Here is a 19,064-nt window from a genome sequence, read left to right on the forward strand (position 1 = left end):
TATTTAGTTAATTAGCTACTAAAATAACTGGTTCTTTTTTTCTTTTAGATTTTATTTATTTATGCATGAGAGACATAGACAGTGGGAGAAGCAGGCTCCCTGCAGGGGAGCCCAATGCGGGACTTGATCCCAGGACCCAGGGATCACGACAGACGCTCAACCACTGAGCCACCCAATAAAAAAATCTTCCTTTTTATTACTCATACTAATATCAGAACTTAGCATATTGGGGGCATACAAAAAATCTTTAAAAACAATAAACACATCTATTTTTTATAAGAAAAAATCTCACTTTCAGTTACTCCTGGTTCTTAGAAGTATTGTAGATCCAAATATTATTTTTCTTTTATCATCTGTAACTTTTTTCAGATGATAAAAGCAATATAGATTCATTACAGAGGATTTGGAAATACAGAGAATTAAAATTACTCATAAACTTCAGTACCCAGAGATAGCTCTATTTAATTTTGATATATTTCTTTCCAGTACAGCGTTTTGTTATGTATACTCTACAAAGCACTCGCAATGGAAGATATGCTGGTAAACAAATGTTCAAGTAGAAAATCTGTCTACTGTGCTCCTCTTGTAGATCCATAATGCATATTGGCAATATTAAAGGCTCTGAGAAGCTCTGCAAGAGATCTTTTTCATTTTCTAATCCGTGTTTCCCAAGCTTATTTGACTACTGAGCCCTTTGTGTGTGTATATGTATATGCACCCATGTGTGAGCGTAATGCCTATTAACATCCTCACATTTAGACGAATTTCTTCTTTGAAGACATTAGATTTTCTGAGCACTGCTCTGGCTATGGGAGATTCCCCTTTAATTTTTCAGGCCTGATCTCTTGGTACACTTCAGATAGAGGACCAAGATTCAGAAAGAAAATTTGCCCTGGAAAGGAGGAGTAATCTTCAAATGTGTGATCAGTGTGGGCTGCATAATAAGATTTTATGCATCTCTAGTCCAAAAGTTAAATTTACTCATGGTCAATAGGATGCTTCTGTGTCTTTGCCAGCTGTGGATTGTATATCTAGGGAAAGTTGATGGGGAGGCCTTTGATCACAGTTTAGCTTGTAGAATTTCCTGACTGCGGAGAGCAGACAATTACTTTCAAGAGAGGATGGGTGTGTTATGGTGGGGGTGGGGTGGGTGGGGAACAGGCCATAAAATTGTGAGATGTGGCTATTAAGTAGTATACCATGCCCTTGGATCTGTCTTTCTGAGATGACTCTTATGCACAGTAAAACATTACCACATGCTGCTGTGGTTAATCAAAAAAACTTACTTCAGAAGTCCTGTAGCTACACTAAATCTAAACTGGGCCTAAAGCACTGTCACCCTCAGATAAAGACTTGCTAGAAGCAAGTGACATAGCATCTTCAGCAGTTTCGTGGAGGTTTCCTTCAAGCTTCCAGCAACTATCACTAGTGTCACTAGATTTCCATCTCGCTTCATATCCAACTCTTCCTCTTGATTCCTGAAATGCCGGGAGCTTGGTGGTTAGTATCTGAACGACTCTTCTTTTTCAAAGATGTCAACATGGTTTGACCTACCTCTTGAATATATATTTCTATGTAAGTTTTCTCCTATAACCAACAATTCAACCATTGGTATTTTCAGGAATGTAAAAACTGTACTGCCCAAAAGGCTTATCAAGGGAGTGTGGTTTGAGAGAGGTGCAGAAAAATGAAAAGCCCTTCATCGGACTGAAAACCCACATAGAAGCCATTTGAGAAGAATCAGACTGGTTGCATTTTTTAAAAAAGATTTAATTATTTATTTTAGAGAGAGAGCATGCACACGGGGGAGGGGGGGTTAGGAGGTGCAGAAGGAGAGAGCAGGGAGAGAGAATCTCAAGCAGACTCCCTGCTGAGCATGGAGCTCAATCCCATGACCCTGAGATCATGACCTGAGGGGAAATCAAGAGTGGCACGCTTAACCAACTGAGCCATCCAGGGGCACCCTGCATTTGGTTTTTATACAGGTATTAGCCTGGCCACATTTTCCCTTCTTGTTTAGAGTCTGAAATCCACCCAAATATTGAAACTTCCAAAGACAGGTTCCTAAAGGAAGGAAGGTTTGCAGGAGAATTGGGTGAGCATATCAAATGTGAAAATTTGCCTTTTGGAATAGTGTCCAGGTTGCAAAAGTTTTATGAACTTGGGTTTGGAAGATGGACCACAGTGGGGTAATTAGTCTACAGATTGTGCTAAGTGCTCTGCAGGAAGAGCACCGGCAGCTACCAGAACCTTACATGGCAGGGGGATGGGAAGGTGCTCCTGGACAGGGGGCTTTTGAACTCAGATCTGAAAGGTGAACTAGATTTCACTAGGTGAAGGGGGTGTTCTAGGGATGTTCTAGGGAAGGGGGTGGTGTGTGCAGAAGCTCCGAGGAGGGAGGAAGATGGTGCATCCTGGTGCCTTCCTAGTGTCCAGTAAACAAGGGAGAGCAGTGTGGGAGCATCAACGGTGCTTACTCAGCGAGGATGTCACTTTTGTCAGGTACTAAGCAGCACCTTCTATCATGAAACTGTTTTAGAGAATCTGATCACTTGATCCCAAATCTGTCACCATATAGAACCGTCAGACCCTTTGCACCTTTGGCAATGAGGCGCCAGGACAGGTAATCAAGCTCTGGGCTTTTCGGGTGGTTCTCTTTTGTGGCTCTTTGTGGATTGTGTGCCAGCTGCTGTGTGCACATTTGTGCAGGTGGCAGGTGTGCACCGGGGAGGCAATGTCGAAGCTTCTGGGGAGGGCCTTAGTGCCGAGAGGGCTTTCCAACGAGCACGCACTTCCCTGGCTAGCAGGCCCGGTTTCTACGGACACGGTGGGAGCAGAGGGGCTGCTGCCCGAGGGGGGGGTGAGCCCCCTCTTCTAGGCCGGGCCGCGAGGGCCCCTCTGAGGCTAACGCTGGTGGAAGGAAAAACAGCAGAAGAGTTTGTTTTCCAAACGTGTTTTATTTATAGATGGGCGAGTTCTCAGAAAAGATGATTTAATAATTGATCCTTTCTTTGTTTGGAACAAATACGGTATTTTGTGCCTTTCTTTTAAGCAGAGTAACTAGTACTGAGACCTTCAAGAGTACAGCACTGTCACGAGAACAAAGGTCTATTCTCAGGGAAGAAATAGTACAATCAGCTATTATTCAGGACCCACAGTGGATGGCAAGTGACTTAAAGGAGTCACGTTTGCTCTAAAAATGAGTCTATGCCGCCTCTCATCAGCTCCGGGCTTCGCCAGGCCGCTGCCGGGGCTTCAGGGCACACGCTGTCCCCGTGTCCTTGCCTCCTGGGGAGAGGCCCACGGCAGGGTCTTGCTCCTCCCTGCCTCCCCTCCGGTATTTCGGATGCTGCTGTGCCTTGGCTGCTGCTTCTTCTTCTTCTTCTTCTTCTTCTTCTTCTTCTTCTTCTTTTTTTAAAATTTACTTCATATTTTTATTGATTGTTTGCAAACATTCGTTTTTTTATAAATTTATTTTTTATTGGTGTTCAATTTGCCAACATACAGAATAACACCCAGTGCTCACCCCGTCAAGTGCCCCCCTCAGTGCCCGTCACCCAGTCACCCCCACCCCACACCCACCTCCCCTTCCACCACCCCTAGTTCGTTTCCCAGAGTTAGGAGTCTCTCATGTTCTGTCTCCCTTTCTGATATTTCCCACTCATTCTTTCTCCTTTCCCCTTTATTCCCTTTCACTATTTTTTATATTCCCCAAATGAATGAGACCATATAATGTTTGTCCTTCTCCGATTGACTTATTTCACTCAGCATAATACCCTCCAGTTCCATCCACGTCGAAGCAAATAGTGGGTATTTGTCGTTTCTAATGGCAAAAGAACCTACAGAATGTGCCTTTGCCACTTCTGGGAGAGTCGAGGCAGAGCAGTAGCCTGGCCTTCCCGTGTCCTTTGCAAACGCGGCCTGGCGTGGGACTGAGGCTCTTTTTCTCAGTAGCTACTGTCAGGCTCCTTCCTTCTTTCCTCCCTGCCTCCTTCCCTCCTTCCCTCCCTCCCGCTCTTCCTCTCTTTCCCTTTCTTTCTTTCTTTGGCACTTTGAAACTTCAGTTGAGACTCTCTTTGCGATCAATTGATCAATGATCAATGCGATCAAACTTTTTAAGCAGCTCCATAAAAGGGATACATAAGCAACACCTCTCACCATGGAAGAGAAACTACTGGGCCGTGTAGGCCAGACCAAGCCTCGACATTATAGGAATAAGTTAAAACGGGAAATCTGTAATTCCCTCTGCTTTCTGGCCCACGCAAGCATACCTTTCGTATGTTCTCCTGTTGCTTCTTTCTTTGAGTTCAGACTCTGCCGCTGACTAGCTGGGGAGGTGGGTTCAGGATACTGTTGAGCTGGAGTAGATAGTTCGGACACTTGTGAATGCTTTCAAGGAGAAGATCACGTATCTGGTCTTAATTTGGGCAACCTGCACATAGTACATGCTTAGTACTGGTTCTTTACTATTTTTTACTGCATTTATACATAGTCGGCTGTCCGGGGAGGAAAAGTGCCTAAAACTTAAATTCTGATCCCTCCAATAAGGCTTTGCAGCCTGTTTGGCCTGCAGGAGTAGGGTTAGGGGATTCCTGGCATCCTTTAGAGTCCGTATTGAGCCGCCATGTGGCATCTTTCAGGTTTTCAGCTCTTGGAAAGCAGCTCTTCTGCACACCAAGTGTGCAGTTTCACTCAGATTCATTGGTCCAGGTGTCTCTTACAGTCAGAATGTAGTATTTTATGGCTACATGACAAATAGCCCCGATCAGTTGGCTCCGTGTTTTAAGCCCCCACTGCAGGGCGGAGGCCAGCATTCGGAACGACTTGCTTGGTGTTCCTGCCCCTGAGAGGCCCTCCTAGAGCCCCTATTACCTTGCCTAGAGCACTTACCATTCATTTGCTCACCATCATTTTACATGGCTAGTCCTACCTTGTTAGTTAATTGTTTTATTCATTGGATCCTCATCTCCCCAACTGTTTTATAGCTTTGGGAAGGCAGAGGTTGGATCTTATACTCCTTTAGATCCCCTCTTAGCACATAGTAGGCAATCAATAAATATTAAATTTGGAAATTCCACATGAATTTTGCTCTTTTAGAAGATTCTAGCAATATCATTCTATTTAGTTCTTTTATAGAGCCCAAGACCATGCTTAACTGGGTAGGTAATTCCCTATGGTGTGTACACACATAGCTCTTTTCTTTGATCTTAGCATTGTTTGTGAATGTGTGAGTATGCTTGTGTGTGCGTGTTTGCTGGCTGAAGTTTGTAATGCTTTGCACAGAAAGCCCCTAGGTAGAGGTCCATTCTCTCCGCGGGTAAAACACAGGACTGACTGAACAAATGCTTTTACCAATGAATAAGGAATGCAGTGGGAAAGATAAAGAGCCTTGAGTCTAAAGTGCTAATGCTCTCTTTAGTCTCTTCTTTAAAGGGTTCTGAATGGAGTTGACACTTTTTCCAAAAAAGAGCCTTCTACTTATCATTGGGTAGAAGAGGATATTAGAAAGAACTTTACTGCAAGTGGATTTCAAGTGAAATTTGGAGAGAGGCAATAAAGTGGAGTCCATGAGCAATTTAACTTTAAAAGTTTAGGGAAGCTTTGTAATTTTGGAACTTAGGAACCACTAAATTTCCATCAAGAGGGTTAAGTAAAGTTTGGGGTATTGACCTAATAGAAACCAGATGCTATTTAAAAAAATGAGGTAGACCAGCATGCATAGCATGGGAATATCTGCAGAAAGTCAGAAAAGCAAGTTATAGAACAATTTGTAAAGCATGATCCCAATAATGTAACGAAACATAACGAGATTGTTGTATTTAGGGACATAAAGTCAATTTGCAGAAAGAAGTCTGGCAGGATGCACAACAGACAGATTGAGGTTGATTACCCCTGGGAGGTAAAGACGGGTAGGATTTTCTAGTTTACTTTGTGGATTTTTGTAATGCTTGAAACTTTTAGATTGAGAATATATTTATATACTATTTGGTATGAAAACATAGAAAGAAGAAAAACAGCTAATTATCCATAGGTGTTGCCCTGGGGTTTCGGCTTTGTGGAGTCCTATGAGAGAAAACGGAAAGAACAATTGAGCAGTGTGCAGTTTGGAATTGTTTAATTGCTTTATGTATGTATGTACGTATGCCAAAGAGGAGTGCGGTTAAACTCGAGTTATTGCTAACCAGTGAGAAACAATGAGAAACTGTGATTGGAAATAGAATATAAGCAGTTTCTTTTCATTCCCTTTGTTCAGTCAGTTTAGAAAGCCGTCAGATATTGGTTGAAGAAAGAAGTGCAATGATTAGTTTAATAATATCATTTATGGAATAATGTTTGTATTTTCTATCAGTTCTACTGTGGTTAGAGACATTCAGGGTCTGAGAGACATATTGATTGTTTCCAGAAAGAAGCTATGACACACACGATAGAGTGCTCTTGCATATTTTATCCCATTGGATCCTGTTAAGAGCACTGGGTGAAGGCGGTCAAGCAGCACTGGCTCTGCTTACATCCCAGAGAAAATCAGTGACATAAATTGAATCATAGAGCTGGTGAGTGACAGGGTCAGGACTTGGATGGAGCCAGGCTCTCTAATCTCAGATTTTGGTCTCTTTCTTCCCAGCACGTCAGTGTACACTCTAGCAGAGTTATTTAGAGTTAGAATGTGCTGGGACCGTATTTTGAGCCAGTGAAGCCTCAAATCGTTGAAAAGTGTTGCGAGAAAATATTTGGCTTGAAGGAAAAAGATGAGGGTCAAATAAAATAACAAATATGAAAGAACTTTCTTGAAAAAAACATCTTACACATGTGAGGTAGCATTTCGGTTATTACTGGTATAACACCACGTCCCATTGCTTCTCGGCAGGCTTTGAGAAGTGCCAGAGAGCTCTCTCTCATTTAGATGGGAAAGCTGGTGCGGAGGAAGGGGAGAGGTGAGAACGGAACAGAGCCAGGGAAGGAATTTCTTGAACCCGCTTCCAACTGGAATCAAATGGACTCACTGCCATTAAGAGAAGCTTCTTCCTAAGAGGGAGTGGGCCGCATTCCAGACATTAAGGGGCTTATCTTCTCCTCTGTGGACAGGTATTGAATGACAGACATTTTTTAGGATTGGGCCCAGCCCCATGCACACTGTCATTGGAGCTGGGATGGTAGATGCATATATAGGTCTCAGATGAAAGAGAATTTACCATACAGCTGCCCCAAGGGTACAACGTCCTACATCTTTGGATCTGGATGAGGTAATGAAGGCAAGGTTTTGTGCTTCATTACCAGCCTCTAAGACGATGTGCTCCTTTGAGCATTGGGTTTCCCTTCTTATTGTTTTGTTAGGTTTTCAGAATGGGAAGACTTGAGAACCACATTGATAATTCAGGCTCAGATAAATGTATCCCTAAGAAGCATGACTGCTGCCAGTGACTTAGGTCAATGTACATCTGGCTATTTTTGTCAAAATCTGGATGGATTTCCTTCCTCCTAGTGGCAGAAATAATGCTATATTATATCAGACTGTGTATTCTTTTCCTTTTGGGCTCCTTTTGTAGCCTTTCTTTCAGTGGTGTATAGACATTTTCCAGGGCTTCAGCATCCTCCTTTGGATCCTGTGCTTACAGTCAACAGACCAGGAGAGACAAAGTAAAGGACTGGGGGGTCGTTTATAGGGGACGAGGCAAGAAAGTAGCCAGAACTCAGTCAGATGTCTTCTCTCCTGGTTTGTTGACTGTAAGCTTACAGGATGCAGAACAGGACCCTAAGGCCTTGGAAGATGGAGGTAGAGGCCTGAGACCTTGATAGCTGAGGAGCCCAGCCCTCTCCTGAGCTGTACCAGCCCAGAACATGAGCATGAAATACTCTTACTGGGCCTGACCACCCAGATGTGGGGGATGTTTGGTATAGCAGTTAGTCTTCCTGATTCATATGTTCTCTCCTCTATTGGAAACCTCTCATGTCTTAAAACTGCTTAAGTTACTTCTCTTTGGTTACTCCGGTGACCCACACATCATAACCCAGGATGTTGCCTATGTTAGCAGTACCTATGACACAAATAATTCTATACCCTTCTAGCTCACATGGTTCTCCTCTTCAAAATCTTTTTTTGGAAGAGATGAGTGTTTGGATCTTCCTCTAGCTGCCCTTTGTGACTACTAGGACCGGTCATGGAATAAGGAGTTTTGATTGCAATCCAAGCAGAAAATTCCTCCTGAATGCTGAGTTCATAGTAGCTTTATTCCCCACAGAGTTAAGATGGTGACATTCTTAAGGCAGAGGAAGAAAGAGGACAGTCAATCCTTTTATTTAATTTTGGCAAGACTATGGGTTATGGTGCTCTGGGGAAATTACAGCCACAGATGTATCAACCTTTTAAAAAATTCTTGGCAGTCTAACCTTTAAGTCATAAACCTAAACACAGAGAGTGCATCCTTGAAGAAAGCTTATGGGCTGGCTACATTTGACACTGACATCCCACCTTCCAAGAATATTTCTTCCAACCTTGCTTGTAGCAAATGCAAGTTCTGTTTATTTTATTCAGTATCTGTTTCCTAGATTTTTGGGGCGTGCTGTGATTTTCAGCATATTAAACAGTTTTATGATGAGCTCAGCCATCACTATAGTATATAACATTTGCTGCCAAGTTATGGGTAAGCATAAGGGAGTTTCTCTTTTCCAATTGTAGTGATAATGTTGCACCTCTGTTTGGGAGGCAAGGTAGTGAAGAACTTGGCTTCTGGAGCCCTACTGCCTGGGTCTGAACCCCAGTTTAAGGATTTTACCTACTGCGTAACCTTGGGGCAAGTTGCCTAACTTCCCTGTACCTTGTTTTTAGGAACAATAATTGTACCCACTTCATAGAGCCGTTGTGAGAACCAAAGGGGTTAATTTGTATATGGATGTTAGGTACGTTCCTGGCACACTAGGAGTGCTTCATAAATGTTACCCATCAGTATTTACTAAATGCCAAGCTCTGTGTTTTCATAGACTTTAATTACATGGTGATCAAAAGGAGAAAGCTATTATTATTTAATTCATTAGGTCTTTAAGCCCTCTCTGTGCTTTTTAAGGACCTAATTAGCCAGCATTTTAAAATCCATTTTGGGGGGAAATTTTCCATTTTTATGTATGCATGGACAGAAAAAAAAGTATGAAATAATATATTCCAAAGTGTTAATAGCGTCATCTCTGGGAGGTTTGACTATGGATGATCTTAATTTATTTCAAATTTTCTCATTTGCATTTCCCAAGTCTCTACACGTGAGCCTATATTTCTTATAGCATTTTGTTTTAACTGACCAAAGAACTTAGCTAATATTTTTGACATTTCCAAAGCGAGTGTTATTTGTGTGGTATTTACATGTGATTTATATGAAATTTCACATTAAGTGAATATTGTTTGCTTTAACCTTTTGTGATTTTCTTGCTATGTTTTCTCCATTTGAATAAAAGCACTGATAGGATCATTGACACAAACTGCCACTCAGAGACTTCTAGAATATAGTTGCACAGTCCGTGTAACTCAAGTAGCTTTTTTTCCTTTGCCCCTATGTCTGATAATCTTGGTAATCAGCTGGGTTCCTGCCAATCACCCTGATTCAGCTATAGGAGAAAATAGTTATAGGATGTGGAGCTCATACTAAGGGGATTGCTTCCTGCTTTTACCTTGAAAAAGTACACTTACCATCTGGCCCCTAGAGATGAACGTGATTATACCAGTGTCTGAACTGGGAGGGTGATTAACCAGAACCCTCACAGAATACCTGATATTGCTCAAAGCCTGTAAAGAATTGGGCCAGGTCAAAAAGAAATCTCTTGGTGAGAAAGGGAAAATGTGTCCCTTAGAAATACCTCCCGTTCTGTCTGGGACTCAAGTAAAGTAATGACGACCCTCTATGGACAGCTTCCTACTTGACACATCCGATCCCTACAATTCACCACAACCCTGAGAGGCAGGGGAAGCAGTGACAATAACAATAATTGCTTGATAACATTAACCAACAGCTATCATTTGTGAAGCACTTACCATCTCTTTACATGATTATCTCAATCAACATCGTCAAACCTCCAAGAGGACTCGCCACTGTGATCCCCACTGTCTAGATGAGAACACTGAGGCTTGGAGAGGTTACTTGACCGAGCTAAGATTTGACTCCAAGTCTGTGTGACTCCATGGGCGCGGTTGTTCATCATGCTGAATTATATTGCTGAATTGTTCTATGGTCAAATCTTTTTAGGAATTTAGTACTCCTGAGTGTCTGAAGTTTTTATCTGGTGATAATACATTTCTTTTCATTTCCTTTTTCTTCCTGGGAATACCTACATTTATGTACCTTTTTTTTTTTTTTTTTTTTTTTTTTTGGGAGAGAGTGAAAGGTGGGGGAGGGGCAGAAGGAGAGGGAAAGAGAATCTCAAGCTGGCTCCATGGCCAGCACAGAGCCTGAGTTGGGGCTCCATCTCATGACCCCGAGATCGTGACCTGAGCCAACACCCAGAGCCGGAGGCTCAACCGACTAAGCCACCCAGGCGCCCCTATGTACATTTTTTAAAGGATGTTTTTATATAAATTTATCTCTATTTAATTATCTCTTTATTTGGTCTTCGTAATCAGCCCATGGGCCAGTCAGGACAGGTATTATCCCAGCTTTGCCTCTGAGGAAAATGGAACCCCAAGGAATTGACTTGCCTCAACATATGTGGCCAGTAAGTAGCAGGAACAGGGTGGGAACTGAGGTCTTCCAGCTGCTGGTCCAGTTCTTGTTCAACTCTGCTTGGTTCTGACCCCTCCTTCTTGCAGGTCAACCGTCTTTTTTCTTCCTGCCCTGAGAGGATTGCTTCTTATTGGAACAGAAACAATTTCTTGGTTATTTTTAATAGTTGAGTAAACATGCACATGGGGTCGGGCAGGACAAGTACGAGGACGCGGTACGAGTTTTCATACCTTCAGTTGTGTGTGTCAGGAAGTGGTCGCTAAACCCCAGGTGGGGTAATTGTGCTTGCCCTTTCCAGAGTCTTGGAAAGGCACCAGTGATGCACTTGGACACCTGGTACTCGAGGAGCTTGGCCCCTTTCCAGCCCCTGCACTGTTTCTGCCATCCCATGTTCAGGTCTCCCCAAGAGCAAAGCTTCAGACCACCCGTCTGCAAATGATTCCTTTTTTAAGAAGTTGCCCTGAAGACATTTCTTTATGTGAAAGTTTTTCTATGGTCCCTATGCTAGAACTTCAATTTATCACCTAATGAGGACTTTTTTAGAAGAAGTTGTTATTTTTCCTTTTAAAAAGAAATATCAGAGGACAAGCATGGTGGAAACAATAAAGAAAACCATTAATAGAATGTGGAGAATTAGATGCTGCTTTCCGGTGAAGACAGCAAGGAAGGATATTTTCCATCCCACAGGGTGACACGGTTGTCCCAACAGCAGCCAACTGCCAGGCAGAAAGGCAAGAGATAGACTGATTTTTGTGTGGCTGGTCTCTGGTAGGTCCAGATTGTGGTCCCTTTTGGACTTAGATTCTGAGATCTAATTTCCTTGTGAGAGATTCGGTTGTGAGAGAAGAAGATAATATAATAGAGAAGAAAGAATCTGAAGACATGGGCCTCTAGGCCCAGTCATGTGACTTAATTACCTGTTTGACTTTACAGATGTCCCTTAACAGCTCTGAGCCTTTGCTTCCTTACCTGTGGAAAGAGGTAGTTGGACCAGATCTGTGGTATCTGAGCCTCACTGTTTATCAGAATCACCAAGGGGACCTTCTAAAAAATACAGGTGCCTGGGCCCCATCCATAGAGATCCTGATTTAATTGGTGTAGGGTGCACTGGACATCAGTATTTTTAAAGGCTCTCCAGGGGGTTCAAATGTGCAGCCTGTTTAGATTGACTCTAAAATCCCCTCTGGTTCTTACAGCCTATTTCAAAGTATATCTAGTTGGTCTTCTACCAAAGGATTTATAAACTACACAATAGCTTACACATGGGCTTACTGTAATGAAGAACACTGATCATATTTGTCTTGGAAAACCCAGAAAAGTTATTGAAGAGCTATTGAATTGATGTTACTGATTTGTAAGATAATTCTCCAGGGGAAGCCATAGAAGATTTCTTCTATGAGACACTGAAGATGCGAGAAAGTCACAGAGTTTAATATAGCCAGGAAGGAGGAATTGTTGGTTTTTGGATAACTGAAAGGTTTTTTGCTTCAGAAGTTTATGCTAGAAAAATTTGTTCATAGTCCTAAAAGAGAATGTTTGGGTTGGAAACTATTTTTAAGGTAAGCACAGTAATTTCTAGTCCATACTACTTTTTTCTTCTTTCCTTTCTCCTTTCTTCCTTCCTTCCTTCTCTTTCTCTCTCTCTCTCTTTCCTTCTTTCTTTTCTTTCCCATTCTACTTTTTAACTCCAAAGGGAGAAAATAATATTTTTATAAAGGCCAAATTATTAGGCCTGTTTCCGAGTCAAACCAGTCCTTGCTAAAGCAAATTACCCTTCCTTGAGAAGCTAATTCCTCCAAACCAGATTTGTTTTTAAATGCAACTCACTGGAAAACATAAGATTAATCAAATGTTCTTCTTATGTATTTAGTTTCAAATTATTAACCATATAAAAACTGGGCTGAGTTCTTTTATAGTTTATACTTGGATAGCAAAGGAAAAACTGAGATTGGGGCATAGAATTTGATACCAAAGCTTTCCTCGCAAGTACTTCCTGTTCATGTCTGTGGTTCGTCAGATTCCCAGAGACTGTTATCACTCGACACAAAAGCAGGTCAGAGTAAATCCAAAGCCCAAGGTCATCCCCCTTCCCTCTCTCCCTCCCCACCACACACATAAAAAGCTTTGGCTTTGTAATCCTCTTTTGTGTCCAAAGAATCTTGCCAAGATTCTGAACTGCTGTTTCTTCCGTACAGGAAGCCACCATCCATTTCCATGATAAACTTTACATTTCTTTTGAATTGAGAGCCTATGCACTATAACAATCGTGCACCGGGAGGGTGGACAGTAAATGAGCTCATGCTGCATTGGGTAGGAGTGGGTATCATTAGATAAGAGGTACTTTAGAAACAGTCAGTGTTTCTACTTATTACTAGCCCTTGACTCTTTTTCCTGAAAAGGGAAAGAAAATGGAGTTTGTATTTAAAAATTCTATGAGGCTTTAAAAAAATATTGGATGTTTTAAAGAAAAGCATGGTGAAGAAAACAAAAATGACCCAAATTCATCACATAGGTGATGAAAGTCTTAGAAACTCAAATGTGAAAAAAAGGGTACAAAAGACTACTTCCTAGATATCTACTTTTAGTAGAGAACTTTATTTTTTTATTTCTAAAATGAGGCTAGAATATTATAAAAATATAATATTTTTGACCATTTATTATGGGCCAGTTCCTGCTCTAACTTTTAATCCAACAACAGTCATTAGAAAGTAAATATTATTATTGTCTTCTCTTTACAGATGAGAAAAGATGCCAACTAATTTATTTGCTAGGGTCTTGGTTAATAATATGCCAGAGAGCTGGGATTTGAACTCAGACAGCCTGGCTTTCAAAGTCCAGTTCATAAGCCATTTTTCTGTGCTGCTTGAGTGTTTAGGAGTTAAACTAAAGAAAGTTAAAACAACTTGCTGAGTAAATTAGTTTGCTATGGAAACCATCTTAGGTTTTTGAAGAACATATCTTAAGGCCATCTCCTTATATTCCTTATTCAGATCTACCCTTTGAGATCAGATCAGAAAAGCAGAATTTGGTTTAACAATGAGACCTGAAAGATTATGCAGTTTTTAAAAATTTTTTAGTTTTTTATCTTTTTTAAGATTATGCAGTTTTAATGCTGTTTTAGATTAACATGATTATGCTTACAAGGGGGAAAGTGCCGAGTGTGGCTACAGTTTATTAAAATTGATTTCCCTTAGGCTCTTCTTTATTTTTCAATTATTTATTTATCTTTCTGAGGATCTTTAGGCTATGGTCAAGATCTAAACCATGGAGTGCCACTTCCATCAGAGCAATGATAATGGTGGTGGTGTCTCTTGTACTTTGCCGGATGAGGCCTTGGACTTGATTTGCCTTCTAGAATGAACAATGACTTCGGGGAACAGTTGAAGGGACCAAGATCCTTCTCGAGTTGTTCAACACCTTAGAAGCCAACATTTCATAGATACAGATAGAAAATTATTTTCCTAAATGCATTCTATTACACATGCATCTCCCACTGCTAGGGCTTGCTCACACATTGGTAGAATCATGTATTCATTCGTCAGTCTTTTTCCTATAAATTCTTTTTTTTTTTTTTTTTTTGCCATTTAAGAACTTATTTGTTGCATAAGTAAGAAAGGAAAGTACACAAGTAGATCTAACTGTCAGATTTACAAGAATTAAAATCTGAAAGTGACAAATGGTAGAGAAGATGTAGGTACCCAGGAACACTTCCACACTGTTGCTGGGAGCATAGATTGTTATAATCTTCTGGAGAGTAATTTGGAGACCAAGAGTTTGAAGCTATGTACACCTCACAACCCAGTGATTCCACTCTTGGGTTTACACTCTTGTGAAGACCTTGCATCAGAGTATAAGAAAACAAGTGCAAGAGGGCTCATTGCAACATGTCTGTAGTGGAAAACCAGACAAATTGGAAACAAGCCTAACTGAAATGAAGAAATAAATTATAGTATTTTTCACATAATGGAATACCATATGGATATGAAAATGAATTAGCTACAATTGCATGCACCAACATAAATAAATCCCTAAGACATAATGTTGAGTGGGAAAGGCAAATTCCAGAAGGAACTTTATATACTATGATTCCATTTGTACAAGACTTTCAAACACTACATTGTTTATACTTATAAACACACCCAGCAAATATCTAAAAACATCTATGGGATTGATAATTATTGATCTCAGGATGGTGGTTTACTGTGGAGCAGAAGGATGAGTAATAGATCTGGGGCTTTCCTTATATCTGTTAATGTTTTGTTTCTTAAACTGGGTGATAGGTACATGAGTGTCTCTAATGTTACTGTCTGAACTGTTATATGCTTCAGTTATTTCACAGTTTAATAATAGAAAAGAAAACAACAGACTTGAAACACTGTTGTAATTTTATCGAAATAACAACAGCAAAATGAATCAGGAATAAGGGAAGGAAATCTGATGGAGTAATAGGACATGACCGCTTTGCTTAGGGAAACCTGTTGAAGGGAAACACAAAGAATGAGCACCAGATGGAAGGGTCAATGCCCTTTCTTTCGTCTTCTCCTGATCTCTTATTTCATGACTTCCATAACCTAGTGAAGACCACGGAAGAGAAAGTGAAGGAAAGAGGATGTGTCTTTGAACCAGAAGAGAGATCGAAATCTTTCAGAAGAATAGGAACATGAAATGCTTTTTAAAGATACCCAATCCACAGGTGACGGGCATCTTAAGGCTTTTAAATAAAACTTAATCTTGATGAAGGTTTCTGAGCCTTGATGAAGGTTTCTGATATTTAGTACTCACCATTCTTGGTAGGGCCTTTGTTCTGTCTCCTGCTTTAGAACTTTCAGCCAAGGCAGAAGTTCAGGAGGCTCCTTTCCTACCATCTTCCTCTTCCTCCTGTGTCTGCTATCAGGGCAGTAATAGGTGCTTTCAAGGAGTAAAGAGAAATAAAAGTGCGAAGCAGATTCTAGTAGGCAACTACAGCAAACTGTGTTAGGATTGACAGCCTAACATTGTCTACCTTAGAAGACCAGCCTCATATTCTAAAACCCTTTATTTATTCTCTGTCTTCTTCTAGGTGGAGCCGAACAATAAAATAAAAGATTGAGTTGGGAAGTATTTTAATATTGAGATTTTAGTATAGGAAGAGATCCTAGATATTCAGTGCAGTGTTCTCATTTTACAGATAGCAAAAGTGAGATTCCAGCATATGACAAGTAGCCTGACCCAGGAGGTAGTAGGGCCAGACTGGAACCACCACTCCCGCCCATCACACCAACAGCTTCCTGCTCTGCCAGCTGTCTCTCTGAGCCCATCTTGCCTTCTAGTCCTTACCTCTGGCTGAATTAACTTAACGTTTCCCCTGTGTTTCCATGTCTAACCCTAGGACTTTTCCAGGTTATCTCCAGTGAGAAGAGACATATTACGTTGTCCTTTTGCTAACGATTTTCTTTTTTTTTCTTTTTTCTTTTTTTTAGATTTTTTATTTTATTTATTCATGAGAGACACAGAGAGAGAGAGGCAGAGACATAGGCAGAGGGAGAAGCAGGCTCCATAAAGGGAGCCTGATGTGGGACTCGATCCCAGGACTCCAGGATCACGACCTGAGCCAAAGCCGATGCTCAACCACTGAGCCACCCAGGCGTCCCTGCTAACGATTTTCAAAGTGAGTGAAGGAAGTCACTGAGGGAGGTGAAGATAAATGCATTTATCCCGAGCCCCTTACACTATGCTCCACATCCTTAGGGATGTGAAGGGATGAGAGTTGAAGCGATCTGAGCTATGCTTTCCTTCTTAGGAATGACTTTCCTCTGAAGTAAAAGCTAAAGCAAGGGTTTGAGGTCAGGTGTGCTAGTGAAAGAATAACCAACTATCACATTAAAAAGATTTCCTTGTCTAGCAGTTATGTTTTAAGATAATTCAAAGCATATACATTTAAGAGAGGGATACATTCTCCAAGTTGTTTTTATAAAAACAGCTTTCACATCATATATCTCAAAAGCAAATGATCAGTTGTATGCTTACCTGTGAGTCAAAATAAAGTGGGTTCCTGAATGTCCATTTAATAAAGACTGTTAGATATCGCCGAAGTGTTAACACTGATTTATATTAACAGGTAAATTTCTAAGGCAGGACTCTCTGAGACTGATTGCTGTGGGCAAACTAAATGCTTTAGCTGGGAGCTGTGCTTGTAATCCCTTTTTTCTTTTTCCCCAGAAGTATCAGCCTGACACAGCAATTAATTGAAGCATCCATCTTCCAACTGTGGAGCCTCTCGGCCAAAGTGAAGGGTATTTGTGATTGAGTCTAGCCACCAAGCAAATTGCCAATGTCTACCCATGACAACTCTTCATCACATTTCTTTCTCTAGGGCATATTCCTTGTCTCAAAATACACACTGGCAATACTTTGATGAGTGGAGAAAAGGGCAGAGAAATAAGAAGAACTCATTATTATAGAGAACCCATTTTCTAGGCTAACAAACATTCCGAGGACGTAATAGTGCCTCATCTAATTCCTTGTTGGATCGTAACACTATAGGATTTATAATAGGATTTATAATAAAATCTTGAGGCATGTTAATGGCAGCAAATTTTATTCCTGGAAGAAATGGGAGTATATGTTATTCAAATTTAAATATATTGTAAAGAAGAAATGAATGCTGTGAGGGAATTAAGGCCAGCTATAAAAAAAAAAAAAGGATTCTGTTGTGACAGCTTCCTTTTTCTCTTTTTTCTGCATTTAGAAATATTATATACTTTCATTCTTATGTCACTTTTCTAGATTGATTTCAAAGTAACTTATATTGTAGACTTTTCTGATACAAAGAAAGGTGGTCCTAGAATATTCCTTTGTCACTTCGAATAAATTATTTGAATATGTAAGGGAAATATGAAGAGAAGCTCTCTAAAACCTGCTAAAATAAAGGGAATCTTTTCTGCTACCGTTCTCATTCTCTTTTGTTACTTCCTTCCGTATGCTCTAGGGCTTCTCCCTGCCTTAGGAGATTTGTCTGTTTGGCCTGATTTTAATTTCCTCTGTAGGATGTCTTCTTCTCTTGGGAAATGAGATGCAGGCTTCTTTTGTATATTAGTGTTGTCTCCTATTACAAATTTAGAAGCAAAGAATCCTTTTCCAGGTGATCTACTCTACACAGCCATTTGCTTAATTATCCTCTGGTTTTCTCAGATCCTCATTATTCTCAAGAACCTCAAATCAAGGTCTCATTTGTTTTCATAGTGTCATAAATTTTACTTTATTCATTGTTTTAAAGACAGTCCTCCAATCCTTCTTGAACTTCTTGTACTATACTATACATTTATTTGTCAGGATTTTATTGGGTGCAAGTGATAGAAATCCCACTCAAACTAGTTTAAGCAAAAGTGACATTATGTTCTAGAGATGGATGTTGTGTGATGATCACACAACAGTGTGGATAGACTTATCACAGAACTGTATGCTTAAAAAAAGTGAGTTTATGAGCCCCCCCCCTCCTAATTCTGGGAAATTTTTCCAAGGGGGCTTCAGGATAGGGCATCTGGATGGCTCAGTCGGTTAAGTGTCTGACTCTTGATTTCAGCTCAGGTCATGATCTCAGGGTTATGAGTTCCAACCCCACATCGGGTTCTGTGCTCAGCACAGAGTCCGCCTAGGATTCTCCGTCTCCCTGTCCTTCTGCCTCTCTCCAATGTCTCTTGTGCTAATCAATCAATCTATCTATCTTTAAGGGGGCTTCAGGAAACTTTCTTTTCTTCTCAGTCTCCTGGATATTCAATATTTGATTCCTAGTCATCCCTTTCTTTCAGCATATAACAGAGATATGTGGGGAGTGGGGAGTGGACTGTGGCATGGGTCGCAGGAGGCTTCATGAAGAAGCTAGCCCTTGAACTGTGGTTATTGGCTTGGGAGCAACAACAACAACAAAAAGAGTTCTCAAAGTAAAGTGGTCAGCTTGAGCAAAGGTGTGAAGATGGGATAATCTAGGGAAATACTTGATTTTGGCTCTTGAATGCCTTGTATGATGTGTGCACAGCAAAAGGGAATGGTATAGCTAAGTTCAACAGGGGTGGCTGGGAATAGCTGGAGTCCCGCTGGTATTTTAGACATCTCTGGAGAATGAAGGGAGGGACATGGGGGATAGTAGCACCTCATAAAGAAGACAGAGACTCCTGCTTTGGGGGATTTGAGGTAGAAGGAGTGTTAAAAGGTGAAGAATCATCTCAGTAAATATTTTCCACTCTCTCTATTCAATGTCTTTCTATCCTTCCATTTACAGGATGGTCTTCCCATCTCTCTGCCATTTTAGAGGACCTCTCCTAAAGTATCCCAAGCAAAGAAGAATCCATCCTGTCCTGGTGTCCTGATCTCAAGAGTTATTCTTTC

The 19,064-nt window shown here is 40.9% G+C and overlaps 1 protein-coding gene across 14 annotated transcripts in view; it reads left to right on the plus strand.

Annotated features, from left to right (window-relative positions):
- Positions 1–19,064, plus strand: part of ANKRD44 (ankyrin repeat domain 44) — a 361,909-nt gene that overhangs the window by 61,863 nt on the left and 280,982 nt on the right. The gene's annotated exons all lie outside the window — the stretch shown is intronic.

This window comes from Canis lupus, chromosome 36, assembly GCF_048164855.1.
Source record: "Canis lupus baileyi chromosome 36, mCanLup2.hap1, whole genome shotgun sequence".
Classification (NCBI taxonomy): Eukaryota; Metazoa; Chordata; class Mammalia; order Carnivora; family Canidae; genus Canis; species Canis lupus.